This window comes from Sinohyriopsis cumingii, chromosome 15, assembly GCF_028554795.1.
Source record: "Sinohyriopsis cumingii isolate HCF-2022 chromosome 15, ASM2855479v2, whole genome shotgun sequence".
NCBI classification, from domain to species: Eukaryota; Metazoa; Mollusca; class Bivalvia; order Unionida; family Unionidae; genus Sinohyriopsis; species Sinohyriopsis cumingii.
Window position 1 is genome coordinate 64398967 of NC_142975.1, and position 23303 is coordinate 64422269.

The window sequence follows — 23303 nt, forward strand, 5'->3', positions numbered from 1 at the left end:
TTCTTCTTGTAAAGTTCTTACCATTTATACAGTAAGGTATATTAGCAGCAAAGGGATTGGGTAAGTGGGAAGCCAACCAGCAGCTTCTCGTGGGTCTGTGGTTCTTCTCTGGGTTTTCCAGGGTTCTTCCTCCACCAGTTATACTGGCCGCCATGTATAGCCTATCTTGTGCTGAGAAATGGCGTCAAACCATACAACAACAACAACACCGTCGTATACCGGCGAACAACGACGCATGTGTATCAGCGTAGTAAGCAAAAAGAACTCAGCGATAGTTCCTCATCGGAAAAAATTACGCCACCTTGAGTGATGAGGTTCGTATATTTATCGAGGTTTCAGTGTGCTTTATTAAAACGACATAAGTGACCAAGTAAAGTTCAGGTCACAAAGTAAAGGATATTTTAAACTGATAACTTGATTTTCATTATACACACACACACACACACACACACACATATATATATATATATATATATATATATATATATACATATATATATATATATATATATATATATATATATATATATATATATATATATATATATAGATACCTATATATAGATACCTACATATATATATATATATATATATATATATATATATATATATATATATATATATATATATATATATATATATATATATATATATATATAATGAAAATAAATTATCAGTATCGTGCTCGTTGGTCACAGAAGAAGTATTTTTAGCTAGCTAGAGCTAAATTGTCATGGCCGTGTTCCAGTTCACACCTAAATGATCTTCATCAGCGATTGGGAAAAACATTCTTCGTGTTCAGGATATTGACACATTTTATACTGTAAAAGAATTTCACAGATTGTCAGAGATGAACATAAAGTAGCGACACCGCTGTTTGAAGTTAACAAGTAATATCCTTATGGATGTATAAGTCCCAAAACTAGCATCAATGAAACTGACGTCAAGGATGAATGGTACTGAGAGACAAAATGATCCAATACGAGAGAACGCAAGCTTAGTCAGTAGATTATTATCGCTAGCGGTTCCCCCCTTCCCGTAGCTGATGATCATCGAAGACGTCAATTGCAACAATGCATATCCGAACACCGCTGTTGTATATGAAATTTACGTGATGAATGAACATAATCGTGATGCACACGCTCCAATGAAATCTGGTACAATTAAACGCAGAAAGTGGTAGTGGCTTAACCGAGTCTATACGTGCTCTGTGGGAACAGCTTGTGAAAGAGACTAGCGCGCTTTGAAATGTCCAACCGGGGCTGCAATTTCCATTCTGGCACACGATCAATTTATATTATGGCGGAATTTATGGAACATTTGTGAACATTGTTAAAAACTATTCATTATCAATCTGGTTGCTTAGCAGTGGTAATCACCATAAAAGTGTTTTTTTGATGCATTTGTTCTGCTGAACGGAGGTTGCTACTGCTCGGAGAAATTGCACAAGATGTGGATATTAGTGGCATCGAAATACATAGACGACGTTGTTGAGATCAGTGATCTAGCTCGAAATACATTTACAGAAGCATCTGTGGTCTAAAACGTCCGACGATCCTGTTTGGAATATGGGCGTGGTAGTCTTTGCAATACCGACTATTGCTCGGACGACATTCTTTCCGTAGACATGGCCACTTTGCTACCCTACCTCTTTTCTTGCACGTGGTGAATGCCTACCATACATTGATCGTTTTATTTTGCTGATTCCACACAAAACGGGTCTCTACCTGACAGTAACTTGATTGAATTTGCCGAGATCAGTAGTTTTGAGTTTTCGTTCCAATGTTCATTCTGTTGTTTCAGCATTGTTTGGCCGTCTTTTTAATAAACCAAGTGGGGCCCCGAGTGGCCGAGTGGTCAAAAGCGCTCTCCGTAACGGATCACTGCCTTCTCACCTCTGTCTGCGTGGGTTCGAGTATAGGATTCGGCCAATGTGGGTATGTGAGAAAGCTTGCCAGTAACTTCTCGTGGGTCACTGGTTCTTCCCGGGGTCTTCCCGGGTTCTTCCTCCACCATTAATACTGGCCGCAATGCATAGCCTATCATGTGATGAAAAATGGCGTTAAACCCCACATTAATAATAACATTGACAATAAACCATGTAATGATGAATATTCAAGAAATACACGTGGTTGGGCTTCCATTATTATATTAAGTTTTAAACTCTTCGCTCACATACTAACAAGTAAAACAGCGATAAGCGATAATAGCATACGAAAATAAGTCTGGCTTCCTGAGCCATCACTAATGTCGACGCGTTTGGAGGTTTTAGACCCACAGGATCTCAGGAGAAGAATCACAGGTAAATTTACCACAGGGAGCATCAATGGATTTCAAACGTCTGAGTAACATGGTTGTTTAGAACTAGGCTGAATTTGATTTTCTCATAAAGAACTCAATGGGGGGGGGGCAGTTATTTCGAAAACCACTGAGGCGCTTACGGATAAAATGCTCTGGAATATAATTTATCATCTCCACAATACACTCATTTAAGAGCATTAATCCTTGCAATGGCAAGTATTAACATATTATTAACGATTGATATATTTCCCACTGAGGCAGGCAAGACTGATACGGTTAAAGTTACTAAATCTCAATAAACTTCCAATGATTACACTGACTGACGCTAATATGAGGAAATAAAAATACGTTAAATATGGCCACTGGAGAATTAAGAAAGAAACAATTATATCTCAGAATATATTGTCTAAGAATCATGTGCCAGAAAATTATAATCAAGCTATTCTATCGATGGCTCCACCGGCAAGTGAATCAGTCACGTCTCATAAAACTGTATATCTACACGGGTTGTTAATCTATTACATACATTTCAACGATTTTGTTGCGTTAACGCACACACGTAGACTGTCAAAATACATAAGAGAAACAAAACAAGTTATATAGCAAACTTATCGCTTTTTCTTCAGATAACGGGATGGGTGATCCTTGGCGAGGTTCAGCAAAGATAAGAAATATTGATATTTATCGTGTTATGATATATGGCAAAATAAGTAATGTTCCATTGGAGAAATAAAAGACGTATATAGAATGGCTGAATATGAGATGATGTTGTGTGAATATCTGTGAGGATCAAGGTCAACTACTCCACAGTGCTGGTGAAAATACACACAACGTAGTTTCTCGAAATTTATTTTCTGATAAACTTCGGCATGAATTATGTAAACTTCACCAAGCAAAATGCTCCAATCAACTTTTTCCATTGACGTATTGATTGGCTGATACTCGTAGTCAAAATATTCATGTGAAATATCGGTTATGATTCTAGAGACTCAAACTGGTTTATGTCCACTGTGTGAAGTTGAAAAAACGTTGAGTGCCGCTGTGTTGACTTTGATGAATAATGATGGTCAATAATTCACAAGGATTAACCATAAAATATCGTGAACGCGTCTGGATTATCAACAATCGCATTGAATGCCCAAATCTTGCATATCTCGCCGTATTGCAAGCCGAATATATGTCCCAGTTGTTGCGAGTAGACTTTGATGTAGCGTTGTTCGATGCCTCATTGATTGGCAACAATCAGACGCCTAGACCACATATAATGTGCACTACGACTGCAGAAAATAATATCTTACAGGCGTTGTGACGAAAACAAAGTGCGAGGCTCTCTTGAGCCCAGTGTGTTTCACACCCGGTGATCGTACTGTGGATTGTGTCATCGACCTGGCGCAACAGCATAACAGTCATTGTAAACATTGTTATATCGAAATTTTACGGGATTATCCCGCTGATAATTCTACACACTTTATCGTAGATCTTATTGATAATCTAAGTGGCCATCTACGTGCTAACGTTATACTGACGTGTCTCTAGTGCAACCGACGTAGGGATGCTAGCGCCCTTGTCATCTCATAACCCTTCGTGCAACCACTGATATGACTTGCGATTCCTCACGGACAAACCAGCGTTTTGGTGCTGGCGCTTGAAGGTTTTCAATTGCCGGTGCATTTCTGAGACGAGTCACATGTTGAATTTTATGCATGATCAAACTTCAGATAGGATTAGTAGCTCTTTTTGTTCCATAGGCTGGTTCTTGTTAATATCTCACGACAGTGTTTCTAGCGCCGCGTAATAACGCTTCAAGGTGACCAGTCATGGCTACATAACGCACTAGTGCTCCTATTTTGTTATCAAATGCCTTAGCTGGTTTTAACGCGATCGAGAGCGTAACTTTCTTGCTCAACGCGGCATCAGCCTTTTTTGCACGTTTTAATGCTCAAAACATCTTTCCGCGAGTGTACGGTCAAAACGTTTAACGATGGCTTCATAGCGATGAACTCAAACATGTTCCTGGCGAATTTGAACTCTGTTAAGTTTCGTCAACACGGTAACTTCTTCGAGAATTTATCAGCCTCTATCAACCTGCAAAAGATTTAGCCAATGTAACGGTCAATGTCCCTGAATACGGCCGCGACCTCCTTGGTCGTTTTGGATGTTAACGGTTCAACTTCATTGTATCTACTGTCTATTTCAACGACGGTGAATCAGCATTTACGTGTGCCGTCATGTGGCAGAAAGAAAAAGTATCAGCCTGGTAAATTTCGTTACATGTTATGACATCAACCAACCGACGTGGAAATATTTGGGGGTGATACTAAAAGTATCTGCCATAATGGTTGTCGCACCAACCAATCAGCATAAAATGTACTACCAATGCGAGCGACACTCACTAAAATGCTGATCGCTGAGGTTACCTTCTAGTAACCACTTGGTCTGGTAAGGCTTATTTGTTTTTCAAACTCGACAACTGAATTCGCAAATGGGAAAAGTTATATTTGGTCGCGCCAACAACAGGTGATCAGACGAGGCCGCCAAAAAATCCTTGAAGTGGGCACCCCAACCAACGAAGACACGTTGTTGAATTTATGAATGACGTTGATGAGTCTCCTTCCATAATGGATATGCATAGGAGCATTAATAACTAAGTGGTGTATGATGATGTCACGTTGAAGCAAAAATCAATGGCCGCATTTTTCTTGCGGCAGACACAAAAGCATAGACGTTATGTATCTGACACAACCAGACAGCAACGCCAATGTGTTGTTTGTGTTCAACGGGGTTAACTCGCCACACGATGAGTAATATCCATGCCGCCAGCTATCAAAGGGCCGCTAGCAGCCTCATTGTAAGCACTGCTGGGGAGTGCCAAGGATATGGCCTATATATTTTCATCAAATGTGCCTCTGGGTGATCTTATATAACGGTGTTTTTTAAACGATCTCACAACGATATTATTTCCGTGATGAGATGAAACTGACGTCTGCCTGAATTACGTAGAGAAACATTCACTTTAAGTTTGGAATATTTGGATTAATTTATACAGTCCGTGGTTGACACGCATCTCCAAGCGGGCTTGGGAAGATTGCAAGATGGTCTTGCCTCACAAAGATGTATCTCTGTGGTGCAATTATACAAAACATTGATTTTTTTAAGGGATCGATGGACGAATGAGAGCTATTAACTTACCTGTGGAAGACATATAATGTTTTCTGAATTTGTACCTGCGGGAGCTAGCTAACTATGTGCGATTAATCATATGCGCATTACCAATAGAAACATGGCAACAACAAAATAAAAACAACACCAAGTGGATATAACACTGAATTTAAATCAAATTACGTAATTTTGAACGGCAGCCGATAACAGCTGTGAGACGATGATCAGATAAATTAGTACTAACAGAGAGACAGATGATACATTTCTACAGAGCGCGGGAAGCACGGCGTGGAGTGGCAATAACACTATCAGCCTCTGAGATTGCAGATATAGCCAAGGACGGAGAAATATTCTCACTTCTGTCTGCAATACCGGGACTAATTGCCGCTGAACCGTCAGTCAAGTACGCTGCGTTCGTCGCCGTTGCAGCCGTTGACGGTGAAAAAGTCCCAGGGGGCGGGTAGCTCGCTTGGGACTTAAACAGAGGTGAAGATATGCAACAGACAGCCCGCATGGTTGGCAGGGGTCTGCGATTAATACCAAGACATATAGCTGGTCAGGGACTAAGACTAATGGGAATATAAAACCCGCATCACGAACATTATCTGTTGATTTGTTTCCTATGACGCGGAATAAACAAATCAAATATTTCAGAGGAGTTTTATGCCGGATGAATTACCAGCTTTGCCACATGCACGTAAAAAGAGAATTATTAACTTTGTTTCCACTTTGAACACGAGCATTTATTGGGTCGCGAAATCGTTTGATCTAGGTGCGGTTATTTATTCATGGCCTGCACCGCAACGTAAATATATCAATTATGTGGCATCGCGACACAAATTCAACTGGATATCAACGCTACCCAAACAAATTGCGACAGATTCATCTATGTGTGTACTAGGAGCAATTGCGGTGCTTGACGAGATCACAGACTTGACCAGTCTTGTGGCAGCGTTACATAAATATACAGCGGGATGACAATTAATCGCATACAATTAAAATTACTGCAATTAGAGTATTAGTCATCCAAATATGTTCGTGGATATCTATGGATGATCTAGACACCAACGCGTCAGTTCTGGCACTGATAACATAACAATTCGAAATGTCCCACAAAAAGACAATTAACCGCTTTAATGAATCTCACTGAGGTCGACCAAAATAGATTTTGTCGCGTTTCAGAATCAATTTGGCCAGCTGAAAACCGGCAATGTCCAAGATACCGAAATTGTTACCAGGATGCTTAGGTCAATCGCTGTTGCTTTTATTGAGATAGATGAAACTCGAAGGATCATAAATTCTGATGTATCCCACATGGAAATACGTCGTGCACAAATTATCCATTTATGAAAAATATACATGTTAGAACTCAAGCCTTCTTTCTTGTATATTTCACACGATACTGAATTTTCTTCAGATGTGGAAATGTAAGAAACAATGAGATATCAGCATATTTTATGCATAACAATATTGAATGCTTTGAAAACAATACTGAGATGCGTTTTGACATTTGGCATATACTGATTATTTTCACAGAGAACATACCATATTAGAACAGAAATTATAAATGATATATCGCTGATTCCTCTGGAAAAGTCCACTACGTTTGCTCGAATTTGTTTAGTGCAAAACATAAGACGCTTTCAACTATCCTACTTATGAGCAGATAATGTGAATGTCTAGTAGAATGTTAACATACCCGATTTTCCTTTATAGAGGGGATCACTCCGGTCACTTAGAGCTTAGTGCATCCGCCTCGGATACGGGAGATCGCGGGTTCCATCCCCGGAGGGTCAAACCAAAGACTGACAAAAATGACACTAGTTGAAATAAACTAATCGTAACATAATACATTTAAAGGTTTAATTCCTGCAGAAATAATCATGCAAAGTTTTGCAAACACAACGGATATTGTTGTTTCATTTGTTTCTCTTGTCTATATTAAGACACATGCATATCTATCTATCTATCTATTTGACGTAATTAACGTTTTATGTTACGCATGGTGAGAAAAACATATAATCGCTCGTATTATTACATGACGGATGCATTGCAGACCAAATGACACATCAAATTACAATATGTGCCATGATAATATTATTCTTTTAAAATTGGTCAAGTGTGCATATTCTTATTTTTAATACACTGGTGATGCTTTTGTTCACATTGGGTACACAATAAATGTTATTATTATATGCTCATTTTTACCCCGTTATCTTTACATTTTCAGAATCGTGCAGTATTACCCGATATTGAACCCGCGTTACAATACACATACAGCATTCACGTGCATAAAGGAACTACTTTATATTGTAAACAAACAATGGACGCAGACGCCAGCACGTTTGATTTGTACAAAATCATGGACACTTGCGTAAGAGGCTCTTTACGTTGTGGTTGTTTAAATTTGTTTCTGAATGAACTAAAACAGATGTTTCGTGGACTCCCACATATCAGCTGCTTTGGCACATTTCGCGTTGATACAATGTTTCGGATTTAGGCTAGCTACATTATATAACAGACACAAGATAAGGTCCTTACAAATAACATACAAGTGACAAGTCATATACTCTCTTCTTTAGCTGGTGACAAGAATGGCAAAATAAAATATACTTAGAGTTTTACATCCTGAATTTCCTGAAAATGTATTTTTATAATTCTGCAAATCCGAATTACATGAGCCATGTCATAGGTTCTTAATCTGGATTACACATTTCGAAATTGTACTGTAATTTCGATGATAAGTGCAATTACATCCTCCTTACTTAGAAACTCCCAAACATAAATGCATAAGAGTCAATGTAGAACTGATGCATTAGGTACACAACTTAGTTGATCACTCATTAGATTATGGATAGCAGAATGTGAAAATCACTGTATATTGTATGCATGCGCTCATCTCCCACATTTAGGATAACATCTATACTCCATACAAACGTGTGGTAGATAATATATTTATTAAAATAAACCGGATTGATAACAGTTTTCATGTGCAAAATTCCGAATATCTATTCAAACGTTTCATTACGTATTCTTTTTTTGTTACAATGCGTAAAATCAAATAGTAGAAAAACTAACTTCGTTTTCAGTTATTTTTCAATTTACGCGTAAGAAGTCTTACTATGACGACCGAATCTGCAAGAATGGAACAAATATATTATTCTTTTAGTTAGTCCAGACCGGACTAAATTCACACCTAACGTCGAATACTTGGATCTTATCGTCTGTAAATACGTATGGACATTTGGTTTAAACCCGTCAGTAGTAAATGGGGTCACTTTAGGGACAATGGGACTTAGCATTAAAAAACACCCTGGGTCACTTTAGGGACAATGGAAATTTAACATGGAGAAAAATCGTGGGTGACTTTAGGGACAATGGGAATTTAACATAGAGTTTGGGTCTGTCTAGGGACAAGGGAAATTAACATGGGGGAATAGAGTTTGGGTTTGTCTAGGGACAAGGGGAATTGAATATGGGATTTTTTTTTTTTTTTTTTTTAAAGTTTTTTTAAATTTAAATTTAAATTTAAATTTAAAAAAGGGGTAGGCAATGGAAAGGCTATCTCTTTTCGAGAAATATGGCTGGCCCTGAAAAGGGCCTTTGGGTTTTCTTCTTCTTCTTCTTCTTCTTCTGCTTCTAATTTCTTCTTTTCCTCCACCAACTTCTTATTTTCTCTCCTACACTCTTTCTCTTCTTTTCTTTCTTTTTTTCTCCTCCTCTTCTTTCTTCTTGTCTTCCTCCTCTTCTTTCTTCCTCTTCTCATTTTCTTCTTCTTTTTCAATTTTTTCGTTCCATTTGCTTATTCTTATCCTTTCCTCTTCATCCTCCTTCTCCTCCTTTATCTCTTTCATTACACCACTAATCTTGTCCTTTACCTTTTTTAAGTTATTAATTTCCATCTTTACACGACGGGGACTATAGGAATAATGGTCTTCAACGAGTCTTATTAACATCTGCTCCATCATTCCTAAGTTGTCTAAAACGTCTTGCAATGTTTGCATTTTGTCCATTTGGTTAGAAGCCATCTTCTTTGTAGAATGGTTTGAACGACGAATACTGTGGGTTCTTATAGTGAAAGCGCGGACGTGAAGGAAAACATCCCCTAAAACATAAAATTGATCTTACCTAGATCATGACCAAAGAAACAACAAAGCGCGGACGTGAAGGAAAACATCCCCTACTTTCTCATTTCATATAATAAAACCAAAACTATACTCTCCACATACGCTAAGAAACAATAAACAAACCCATAATCTACTATTTACACAAACTTACGTGAGCAGTTACAAACACAAACACAAACACAAACACACAAAATAAACAATAAAGAAACCCATAATCTACTATTCACACAACCATACCTGAGCTCTTACTAACACCATCACACAAACACATACCCTCACATTTTTTTCAAAAAGAGTTAGTGTTTATATTCACACTACTCTACCTACACACATTGGCAAATCGATCGTTATTTCTTTTCTAGAGTATTGGGTAGCCATGAAAAGGGCTGGGTTTTTTTTGAACTTCATGGACACCTGGTTAATGGTGACACCTTCCAGGCCTGGCGCCACATACACATCTTGTCCCCCAGTTACTTTTTACCTTTTTGGGGGAGAGAGCAGAGGCAGGATATGTGGCTTCAGAATCCCAATTTTCGGTTTCTGGGATTCTGAAATTTTTTCTTCTTCTCTCCTTTTCCTCCTCCTCTTCTTTGTATCTTCTCTCCTCCTCTTTGTATCTTCTTTCCTCTTCTTCTTTATATCTTCTCTCCTCTTCTTTATTTCTTCTTTCCTCCTCCTCTCTCATCCTTCCGTCTTCCACAATGGCTTCCGCGGCCAGTTCATTCAACAGGCGCCTGGCATATTCCAGATGCACATGAAGTTCCAACAGTTTAGACAGTCTCGTGTTCATTTTTGGTGTTGATCAATCAACAAGGGTAGCTAGACTGCCCAGCGAGTTTCAATTTATAGTGAAAGCGCGGACGTGAAGGAAAATATCCCCCTAAGAAACATAAAATTGATCTTACCTAGATCATGACCAAAAGAAACAACGCGCGGACCTAAAAGAAACACTCACTCACTTTTTTATGCTACCCATCACTATTTTAATTTTTTTTTTATAAATCACTTCAATAGACTATCCACATACGCAAAGCAATCCAATCTAACTCCTAATCTACACCTCAAACACCAAAAAAAAAAAGACATCATTTTAATCTACTATCCATACCAACTTACTTAACCACTTACAAACACAAACACACAAACACATACCCTCACATTTTTTTAAAAAAGAGTTAGTGTTTATTTTCACACTACTCTACCTACACACATTGGCAAATGGATTGTTATTTCTTTTCTAGAGTATTGGGTAGCCCTGAAAAGGGCTGTTTTTTTGTTTGCTATGACATTCTTTTTCAGTTTCTAAGAATGCGATGTCCTCTGAGGATAGACTTTCTGGCGATAGGTCTGCTTCTTCGAAAAGAGAAGAAGAACTCTTTGGTGTCGATACGACAATCGACAAAGCCTCTGTCAGCTTCATTGTTGCTGCTGCTGTTGTTGTTGTTGCTGTTGTTGCTGCTGTCTCTGAAGTCTGTACTTCTCTGTCCATTCTTCTTTTTCCCTGTTCATTTCTTCTCTGAAGAGCTCTTCTATCAGGTCTTCAGTGATTTTTAACATTCTCACATTCTCTATTTCTTCTGGCTTCGGTATCAGACTGTGTCTGACCCTATGCAAATTCACGTAGGCTTCGTTGAGCTTAGCTAGTTTGGAGCACATCTTCGTAGGAGGATGAGTCGGCAATGGATGGTTAGACTGGAAACAACCCGGTTCTTAAAGTCAAAGCGCGGACGTGAAGGAAAACATCCCCCACACGGTTTTTGAGTCGCAACGTTCAGTGAGTGTCATGAGAGGGATAGTAAGAAATGAAAGAGCATCAATCCAACATTCTTATAGCTAAACAAAAGACAAAGGCATTTTTTTCAAAACGCAACATTTTTTATTCAAAAATCACTTAACACTAAACAACAACTCTAACATTTTTAACAATAATCCAACAATATAACATCAAACAATTTTTTTAAAACACAACATTTTTTTATTCAAAACTCACTTAACACTAAACAACAACAACTCTAATATTTTTTAACAATAATCCAACACTAAAAGTTTCTCCACTAGGTAAAGAGAGATAACAATCTTCCATGGTTTCTAGTAATCTAGGATGACTTCTCTCAAACTGTTGATTTCTATGGTATTATCGAATTCTGCATACAGGATGACGTTCACCGTTTCATCAGGGTCTCGGTCTTTAAACTGAATTTCCACACGAATCTGGCCGGATTTTATAGGGTGGAAATGTCCCTCGTCGCTGCCTTGGTCTGGAGTGAAATCGAAAGCCCACAAAGCGTAGCCTCCTGTATAATCCTCGTACGTAATACCGTGACTGGTATTGGTTCCTAACTGTCCGGTGGCTTCGTACAGGGACAAGTACGATCTCAAGTAATTCTTCTTGGTAAAGTCAGGTTCGAAAGGTCGGGTACACAAGGTCTTGCCATCGCGACTGACTTCGATTTTGGACACGCCAAAGTGTTGAAAGTAGAAAGGATTTTTTTCGGCAGCTCCGTTGAAGGCTGTATTCTCGACGATACCAACGATCAAACGTTTGGGTAACTGTCCTTGGAACAGATGATCTTCGATCATGGATCGCTGTCCCTTGGGAATGGTGAAGGTTTTCACTTCCACGCGTCGTATGGGATACTTGGCAGTCGTTCTGCTCAACGTCTGACTGATGTCGTTTCCCACTTTAGGTAACACTTCCACACGGCGTACGTAGAGTCTGGCTTCTAGGATTTTGGTTTTGTAACCGTCACTATCAGCCATCAAATGGAAAGCGGCACTGCTACGATTCAGTCTCAGGCGGACATCCACCCCGTTCAGCAAATACTTTTCTTGCAACCACATGTCCAAATGCAAACGATCCATCAGTTCTAAACTTGTGTCGGCTCCCGTGATTCTCTTTCTTCGTTCTAGAAATCCATCATTGTTTTCTTTCTTTTCATCAGTTTCCAATATTTCAAACTTGGTAGGTTCGTCAGCTTCCCATACCACACAGGCATTGAGATGAGTGTTCTTGGCATCTATTCCGTACGTCAAGAGATTTTCCAGGTAGGCACGATAAGGGTAAGTATCCATGCTGCTACTGACCAGTTTGTTATTCAAGTACAAGTCCACTCCACTGAACAAGGAATGCATGAAATTGTTGACGGGAGCTACTGCTTCATCGTCTATAGCACCTCCAGTCTTATCTAGAATTTTGACTTTCAGGTACAAGTAACTGCTATTCAGATCGATGTAATCTTCGGGCTGTCCTTTGATTTCAAACTCGATGGGAGCGGAATCTGTCAGTGAGGAGACGAGGTGAAATTAAACCCACTGGGATTCTTGCATCGTCATGATCGTGGGGGGCATGGCAAACAGATCCAGTTCCGTCTTGGAACAAGCGCAAGATTCTCGGTGCATCATTTTTTTTGTCTCTTTTCTCAATAATGGAAAACGTCTAAGTCTCGAACGGTTCTTCTTTTCTTGGCCTTTCTCGCCTGAAGTCTGGTGAATGGGTGTTGTCTTCGTCGTCTCTTTCTGCCTTGTCCTTGCTGAATGCCTGACTCGGTAGCGTGCAGGGCATTTATAGGTGTTTCTCGTTGGCCTAAAATGTCTTTGCCCGTTTGCAGCAAGACATTTTTGCCTGCCCTCATGAAGGCTTCTTTAGGGTTTTGTTTGTCGATGATGACATTTTGGAGAAATTCTTTGCCTTGCGTCAATGCCGCATCTTTCAAGGCGTGCAATCCGCGTGTCACCATCGGTTTCAACACCGGGGCCACCGAACGAAAGGCCGATTTTAACATGTCTCCTAAACCGTGTCCTCGCTGTCGAGCAACCCCTCGGTACACTGGATACATGACTTACGAGTCGTGAGAGAACCGTTTTCGAAAATGGAGTTTCACCGTGACTTTTCCTTTGGTGAATGGAATATTTTGTCCCAAATCTCCTTTTATAGCAATGTTGAACGTGTCCAAATACGACTTACTGACAGGCAAATAGTGAGGATGTACAAATTCGCGGTGGACGTGGTAAGTGTTTCCACCTTCCTCGTCAGTGTTCGTGGCAGAATCCACATTGAAAGGAATGACACGCAGTAACGGTACGGAGGTGTGTCCCTCCACGTTATACTCCACCACATCGGAGTACACAAACATCAAATTCAGACCTTGGTTCAGTTCTACCGGGGAACGAAATAACTTGCTAAAAGACTCGTTGTCGTAAACGATGGGCAATTCGTTTTTCTTGATCATGGTCTTTCTCAGGTCCATGTCTCCGCCCAACATGTCATACAATTCAGGACAAAATAAAATGGACAGGATTTTACTCCGTTCAAATTTCATCAAGAAGCGACGAGCTGCTTTGTGGTACTCCATGGTGACACTTTTGTTAACATGCTCCAAAGCTTTCAGAAACACGACATTAAACCTGGAGGTTATGGTGCTGACCAAATGTTGACCACTAAAATAATAGCTTGGGGGAATGAACAAGTGATAGGTGGTGTACTTTTGTGTACGGGTTTTCTTGTCATATTTGACATTGCTATCCATCCACTGTTGCAATTGTTCGTCATGAACTTCCACATCAAAAAAATTTTGATTGGGAAGGACATTGAGGACTTGGGTCGGGTGAATCATTTCTACTAAAGCCACTTCCCAATGGGCTTCGTGATCTAAGGGGATGGCTTGAGGTAATTTGGCCGTGTAACAGCACAACGTGTTCTTGGGAAACACCTCCATGGAACTGTCACTGGGTAAAGTTAAGTAAAATTGGTTTTGGTGACTCATAATTCCAGAGTTCTGTGGCTGTCCGAGGGGTTAGCGGACGTCAGAGGCGTGTCTCCGCCCAAAATGGGGTTCTGGTTGTGGTTGGAGTGGTGACTGGCACTGGCACTGGACACAAGGTTCCCGTGGTTCCCGTTCGAGGTGAATTTCAGGGAGGGATTAGGAAGCAGGTAACCGATGCAACTGCTCAATAAAATGGTCCACAATTGTTTGTCTCCTTGTTGCAAACTCAAATTGGCGATGGCTGCCCCGATGACACAATACACCACGAAGATTTGGCAGAAAAAGACGATTTGCGTTTTAGGCACACGTTCTCCACACCACACCCTCAAGGGTTGTTTTTGTAAATCTTGCACAGAAGAACTGGGTGAAGGAGGAGTGGTCGACGTAGCTGCGTCTGTGTGAAAAGGCATGATGGTCACTTCTTTTCATAGTCGATGACTTGCGAAGCGTCGATCCAAGAATCAAAACTGGGCGGATATCCTTTCCAACGTACTTTGACTTCTTTGACACGTTGTTTGCCCACTTTACGGGTTCTGCGTTCGAGAATGCTTTCGATGTCGTACACGTCGTCTTCTTTTTTGGTGACACGTTGTAACTCGGGCAAATAAAACGTTCCTTTGAGCACTTCTCCGTTCATGTCTTCCAATTTATAGACGGCAGGATGACGGCCATGCACTCGTCCAGTGACGCGAAACAGTTCGGTCGTCCAGTTAGGTAAGTAACCTTTGTCAAAAGTGCGTTTGTTTTGCCAATGCGCACCCAATCTCCTACGGCCAACTCTCCACTTTTCTTGGGGACAGCCCTCGTCGGGGACGTACCAAACAGACGCTCAAACACCAGCACTTCGTTGTCGGGTGTCACGTCTTGCGTGGCACGTCCGATGCTTCGATGGTAAGATTGGTTGTACGCTTGCACCAGGTGCGGTAAGATGTCGATGTACTTCAGAGTGTGGTGATGCGTAAAATATTTCCACATGCGTTCTTTCAAAGTGCGTTGAAAACGTTCCACGATGCTGGCTTTGGTTTCGGGATTCTCGGTGGTAAAAAAATGAATGTCACGTTTCTTAATTCTTTTTGGAAAGCTTGGTTCAGAAATTCGGTACCTTTGTCCGTTTGCCATCGAAGAGGGTGACGACCGCTTTGTTTCAACACCCGTTGCAGGGCTCGCACTAACTCGCTGCTCGATTTGGAAGTCAAGGGTACGACCCAAGCAAATTTGGAAAAGACGTCGATGACACAAAACAAATATTTGTAGCCACGATTGTAGCTGGCCAAATGAGAGACATCGGCTAAATCGGCTTGCCATTGATGATCGATGCCTTCCACTCGGGTGCGACTTCTGGAAAACTTGCGTCGAATGGGTTTGTGTAAAGTGTAGGTAGCTTGTTCTTGTAACCATCGTTGCACTTGAGGTAAACGGAGACTTTTCAGTTGCGTTTTGGCAGCACGATACAATTTTTGAACTCCTGCGTAACCTGCAGGATGGGAGGGATCGTAGTAAATGCTGGCTAAGACTTTTTCCACTTTTTTGTGTTGGTTGGTGTGTTAATAAGGCACCCACTCTTGGAGGATGCTATTCTTTTTCTCTTGGGGTACTTTCTTGGATTGCAATGCTTTGCCTGTGCGGCCGGCAATAGGTGTTGAAGAGGAGGAGGATGTCTGAGCGGGGGATATCGGTTCTTGTTTCACTTCTGTCTTCACTTCTGTCTTCACTTTCTTTTTCTCTTGTGATGAAGAAGGGGTGGCCATCATCTTTTTAATCCATCCAATTCTGGAGGTAGGTGGTGTTGTTAACTTGCGTACTTTTTCTGGTGGAGTTTGAAACCCTTCTTCTTCTTCTTCTTTTCCTTTTTCTGTCTTGGTCACTGGTACTGCTGGTGGTACTGGTACTGGTACTGGTGATGGTGCTGGACTTTTCATCAAGGTCTTAAAATCTTTCAGAGTGGGTAGAGCTGTTTCATCTAAAGCTTTCTGGTGAAAGAGTTGCAGTCGTTGCAAGAGTTGACCGTACTTTTGCGATTTTTCTGTTTCGGACAAATCTTGGCGATCCATCAAGGACTGCAATTCGTGTTGTAACTGGGACATCTCGCTCAAATGGGGATTGGGAGGTAAATGCGGGGTGCGTTGTTCTTGCCACCGATGGTATTCCATCCATCGTTTGTAAGGCACTAAAGCTAGTTTTCGTCCTTCCATGGGGTTGTCAGGGGTCGATTCTGAGATCTTGGGACTTCCAAGGGCCTTTTTATCTTGCTCCCACCAGTCCTCCCAACATGGTTCCCAAGACTCCTTTCAGTATGGGGCCTAACAAGAGAGGCAAAATGCCTCCACGTTGGACCAACATCTTTTTTTTGACGAATGGGAATTTTCTTTTGAACCATTTGGCGAAGAACGTGACGATGCTTGCCTAAGCATTGTTTCTGGTGTTTGGACAAAGGGATCGTGCCTTTCAAAACGTTCAAACAACATTCGCACACGGTATCGATGACCTCTTTGGAGGCTGTTTGAATGAGTTTTTTTCGTAGGGGTGGAGAAGCTTTGGACAGGACAGATAACATGTCCCCATGTTTGGCTAAACGTGGTGGCAGTCCTTTCCTTTTATTTCCTTGGGGTTTTCTGGAGGGTGACATCTTTGAGTCTTCAGGAGCACCAAAAAACACTGATACCCGACTTGGTCACAGGCCTTTTTTATACTGGAACGCGTCGCCACTGATTGTCTTGACGTCGTATTAGTTTGAGGACAGGCATGACACGTCGGACTAACGGACTAAATCGAGCCAGTTCTTGCTTGGACAAATCCAGTAAACTTTGTAACATGCCCGATCTTTCTTGAACTTTGATTTTGGGAGAAGGTACTTTGTGAGCAGCAGCCACTGCCACTAAATTGGAAGGTCCTGCCACTGGGGAAGTTCTTTTGGGGGTCATCAACGGAGAAGTTCTTGGTGTGATCAACGTCTCCAAGTACGCTTCAGTTCTGGGTGTCATCAACGGAGAAGTGGATAAACGTGAGGATGCCGGAGACGCAGTCACTGCCGTGGCAGATCGTGGTTTGCGAGTGTAAGGTTGCGTCCTGGCCGAAGTGCCTCTCTTGCGACTAGTTTTCTTCTGTGGACTTTTCTTTTTCTGGGGACTTTTTCTCTGTTTCTTTTTCTGGGGGCTTCTTTTCTTTTTCCGGGGTGGTGGTGTCTGGTCAGAGGAGGGTCCTGCCACTGGAGAAGTTCTCCTTGGGGACCTGGTCTTTTTCTTCTTGGGGCTTCGTTGGACTTTTGTCTTGGGAATAACTCTGGGGGCATTAGGATCCCATCTTAAGAGTGAGCGAATGATGACCCCTCCTAGAGTACCGCTCCTTCCAGGTTTCAAAATGATTTGTTTTTTGGTTTGAGTGTCGATGCGGGGATCGGCCAGTTGGACCAAAGCGACTTTGTTTCGATCGAAAAAGCGTTTGGTTTGATGAGGAATCTGAATGATTCCTTGGAGTAATTGACGTGCCGTCACCGTGAACCATCGTAAGACTTCTTTTAGACTAGCTTCTAAGACACGAGCTCGTGTGTGTGGATTTTTTTCTCGACTGATGCCATACAATGCACGAATCAATTTGACGGGAAGATGCGACTGAAGGGACGTCATGTTCGCACTGTGTGATTCAGACGAGAAAGGGTCTGAGGTTTTTATAGATTTTTTTTATGTGGAGTGAAATGAAGTCGAGGACGGAGACGTGTACAGGACAGGCCCTCCGTCTTGGCACCAGTGGTGAAACAAGTGGGTACGAAATCGCAAATCCTCGGGAGTCGTAGGTTTCAAATCGACGAGTAAATAGGCGTGTGGCGTTTGAGTGGCATCGTCGTACGCCTGAGTCAGCCAAGGCGTTCCTAACTGTTTGGCTAAGACTTGCACTTGCGATTTATCTCGAGGGCTTTTAAACAAGACCACGTAATGCGCATTGAGACTGATGGTGCGATGGGCTTTACTTTGTTGAAACAAATTTTGGGTGATGTAAACGACACTGGCATTACGGTGATGCCCTTTGCGCGTGAACCACAGTTTAATTTCTTCTTCGTCTTCTCCTAACATGTCGTCAAAAATGACCAAATGGGTTTGACGGGAGTCAGAGACGATGCCGTCGTCATCTTTAGGAATGCCTTCCACAAACACGATGGAATCGCCTTGACTTTCTCGCAAGAGGCTGTACGCCGATTGCCACTCTTCGTAACACCACACAATTCGTTGAGGGGGTCCATCGATCAAATGATGTTTATGTTCGATCAAACGTTTGACGAATTCGGTTTTGCCTGAACCGCTAGGTCCAGCAATGAGCATGTTAAAGGGATGGCGAAGATACAAAGCCTCCCAACTGGCACGATCTAAGTGTTCGTCGATGACGTTGACAGTAGAGGAAGAGGGAGCAGAGACAGCAGAGGTAGCCATAGTGTGAGAAATGTCACTTGTGACACGAAAACAGACAAGACAAGAGTTTATATACTTTTTATCAGAACACGTTTATTGAATGTTTTTTTTCAAACATGAATACGAAAGACAAAAATACATAAAAGCCAAAGGCTTAAGTACAAGAATAAAAGGCACATGATAACCATGAACGTGGAATAAAAACAAGTGTCTGTAAGACAACCACATGTTTTGGGTAAAGTTCTAACCAGTTCTATAGTAGGGGGTAAGGTCACACAAGTATCCTCCCGAAAGGGTCTTTCAGGCCTGTCCACGACAGTCCCGTCCTGGGTGACGGGTTCTTCTGGCACCGTCACTAACACGGGTTGAAAAGTAACTTTTTCCTTGAATAACTCTCGTGCATACTGGGCCACCTCTTGGGTCCAAGCCAAACCAATCTGGTTTCTTCTTCGTCAACGACATGGTAAGTTACTTCAATGAACAATGAACTATCGATCTTGCCTAGGGTTCCTTTTTCTATACAGACCAAAACCGACGTGACCGTACGGCAACGTAAAGTGCTTGGGAAGTCGCACTCGCTTCTGGTATACAATTTGATAGACTTTTTCCAAGGGTCGACTGACGATGTGGTGAGTGGGTAAACGTACAATCTTGTTCGGTTGATAGGTGATCACTTTAAAGTTTCCATCCTCTCCCGATTGCAAGGCTTCTTTCAATACCCCAAAGCTGACCACTCGACTGGCACGATGATTCAGAGTCAATCCTTTCACTTTGCACGTCGTGTGCACTTCTCCTTGTTTGTCCCGGTATTCGTAGCCGTAATTTTTGGGGCCGCCACTGACGCAACTTAGAATCTTGTCGTCGGGATGCTCGTCTGTCCAGGCTCCTAAACGGTCTCCTTCGATGTCAAGGTGATGTTGAATCGGGTGATGGATGTAAATGCAACTGTCCGTGTCAAAGTACAGGACGCGTTCTTCTAACAGTTCTAAAGCTTCGTACAATTTTAAGCGAGCATGAGCTGTCACGTAAGCCGCAATGATGACATTTCCAAAAGGGTCGTCTTGTACAAAGTCCAGATCTTCTTCGTAATTGACCAAGATCAAATCCTCTCGAACGACGTCCATGTGTTTCATGTATTTGGTTTTGTCGTGAATCATCTGGAAGTAGCGGGAAGGTTCTGTCAAATATTCCGTCTTGGGTAAACACGGACGTTGTGCCATTTTACCCCACAAGCAATTTAACATCACTTTGGCAAACGATCGCCTGCCTTCGTTTTTTTCCATGTGGTCTAAAGAGATGCCTTCTTGTTCGTAGTATTTCTCTTTGAATTGTATTTGGTCTTCGGGAGTGTGACACCAGGAAGGATAGCCGCTGGCTTCTTGTTTCAGTTTCAAAAAGGCATCCACGTAGTCGGCGAAAATGCCTTTCTGAGTAGGGTCACCCTTGTGGCACTGTTGTGTCTTGGGAAAGTGGCAAATTTCGTACACTTCTAACAGTTGGTATGCCATGTCCAGAGCTTTGAAAAATTCTACGCTGACCCAGGTTCCCGTCAAGGCACGTTCTTCCTGGCTGTGATGGCAAGGTTGGTCCTGGTTGCACGTTTCGGCACAAGTACGGCACAAGGGAAACATCAGTTTGCCTTGACAATGGTGAGGTAAGACGGGATGGTATAGGTTCGTGGGAGGCAAAACTTTGCACTTGATCAAGCCTTCGTATTGTCGAATGTTTTTCAGGTCGATGTGTTCCGTCAGCAATTGTGGGTGCCCTACGGGAAAGCGACAATATTTGCACACGTAGGGATACAGCGAACACACGTCCAAGTATTTGATTTCTTCTCCTTTCTCTTCGTCGGCTTGGTAGAGCAAACAGGTGGCATTGGTCGTTCCTCCGTACAAACTATCCCTCGGGTTCAGCGGGTCCATGAACTGGTAACTTTCCACGAGGCGTTTAAACTCGGGATCGGTTTTCATACGGTGATCGTACTCGTGTTCCCACATTTCCACCACTTGGTATCCTTGCTGTTCTAACTTTAGGCGCCGCTGACAAGTGTCCTGGTACAAGTCTTCCATGGTTCGTTGTAAAAACTGATTTTTAGTGTCACGGTCAGGGGAACAGACGGGACATCCATGAAATAAGCAACCGTTAAACTCGTACACGATCTTGGGGTTTTCTAAGTCCCAGACATCGACCGAATACGTTCCGATGGTCTTTTCGCCTCCTCCGTTGCGGGCATGCTGAATCCATTTGTCTTCCTTGTCGCACAAGTAATGTAACCAACGTAGGGCTTTGACCGAGTATTGACGTTTGACATAGTGGGTCGTTTGAGGACTGATGACAGCCACAGTGTTTTCAGGCATGAATCGTTGTCGATACACTAAGGAACACGCTTTGGCAATGGTGCAAGCTTCTTTCAAAGGATCGACCCCTCCGTGTTCCATGAACAGTTCTCGAAATTTTCCACAGCAACGTCGTAAAATGTCCACGTCGGAACGACAATGCTTTAGCATTTCTTCCTGAAAGTCGAAAGGGTCCGAGGCGTGAGCCTGGTACCAAGCGTAGAAAGCTTCTCGTTGTTCGGTACGCATGTTGTCGGGGTCGTAATAGTGAGCCTCAGGTAAATGGGGTAGAACGGCGTGTTGATTGGCTTCCGTATTGAAAAAGTGTGGAAAGTACCCTTTAGCCATTTCTGTCATTCCAAACGTTTTAGGCATTCGGCTCAAAGGCATGGCCAAGTAACTCATCGAATCTTTAAACTGCACTTGTCCCACTTGCATGAAAATGATTTTGGCTCCGTTCAAAATCACTTTAGGACGCTCGGTGCCTTGTTCCGCATAGTATCTGAGAAGAAACTGTCCATCGTATCCGGAGAAATTGTGAGCCATCACTGTGGCATGACGATGACAATCTCCGTAACGTTCGATGTCCTCTTTGCTCCACGTCTTGTCGATGGGGTCTAAGACCCATTGGGCAAAATCGGCTAACGTGTTCGGTCCTCGAAAGATTTTTTCACGCCCTCCAGGAATCTTGCTGCAGTGAGAGCAATGACTGAAGATAGGTTCTTGAATAAAATTGCCTTTCTTCTTGTGACCGTCCTCTTTCTCTGGTGGGGATTGGTATTTTTGCACGTAACATTCGTGTTCCAAGTCCACGATGTGGTGACAAATGTGACATTTTTTCTTTCCTCGACATACGTGTGCCTTGGCACTATTGGTACGTATGCCTTGTCCACAGGTAGGGCACAATCTCAGGAGTTGACAAGCACATTTCTTCTGTGAACCTTGTGTTTTCAAATGTTGTTGGTAACAGGTAGGGCTGACAAACGTGCGCAGACAAGTCGAACAAGGCACTGGTTCTTCGCTCAGACAGGGTGGAGAGGCCAAACATCCTGGGCATTTCCATCCACAATGCTTGTGTTGCTCTCGATTGTTATAACCATAGTCACATTTCTCACAATAATAAACATATCCCATGAATCCAGTGATACTGGTAATGGTATCGAAATGGTCATCGTGATGATAAACATGAATGTATTTTCCGTCCTTAAAATCCTGGCCTCGAAACAACAGAGACCCGCGCATTTCTTGAGGGTGCACTTTCAAGGTGTAGCGTGGAGCTAGGGCATCTTGCAATTTTTGCATCTCAGGAATGCCACAGGGTGTGTCTTTGGACAGGCCAGCTTGTTGCAACAGGAGTTCTGCTTCGTTTCGTTGTTTGGTTCTGTTCGATTTTCGAATGTTCTCCCAGGTTCTTTTCCATTCTACCGTGTCGTTCTTGTTGGCATAGGTTCGTCCCACCACGATGGCACGGGCTAAGCACATCTGGTCTTGAGGGTTGTTAATTCGGACGAGACTCTTTTTGGTGTTGCGATGGTCGTTCACCAGTAGGACCTTTTTGCGTCCTGTCCCTTGAGGAAGAGAGACGTGAGCCATTTTCAGTGTGGCTTTACCATCGGTGATGTCAAACTGGTCATTAGATTGTTGTACGTGTTGAATCTTGTCCATGACTTTGGAAGGGGTTAGTTCTGCGGGTCTGCTAAACTCGATCCAAACAGGGGATTTCAAACCGTCGTGATCTATGGATAGTGTCAAGCGATCGTCTTCTTTGGGTTGACATTGTCGCTTGAGTGAGGTGAGCAAAGAATCCCACATCTCGGTGATAAACCCTTCTGCTTTCTCCAAGGGTACGTCGGCCTTGAAATCTTTAAACTTCACCGTGTAGGTGTAAGCCGTGGTTCTAAATTTTCTAGAGGAGCGCTTTTCCGTCTCTCGAATGGAATAGTACTTTTCAGGGTTGACTAAGGGTGGTGAACTTGGTTTAGAGGGTTCGGATTCTGGTTCACTCATGTCCTCTTCAAAATCACTGGCATGAATTTGTGCCAAGATTTCAGCCCTGGTACGAGGCGATAGATCACGTTTCTGCCTCTTACTTTCTTCTTCTTCTTCTTTCTTCTCGAATGAATAGGATCGTTTCATCTTGAGTGCAAAACGTCAAATGACTCAAGTTTAAACACCATAGACTAATTTATAGTCATGACAAACCAGCGTATATAAAAG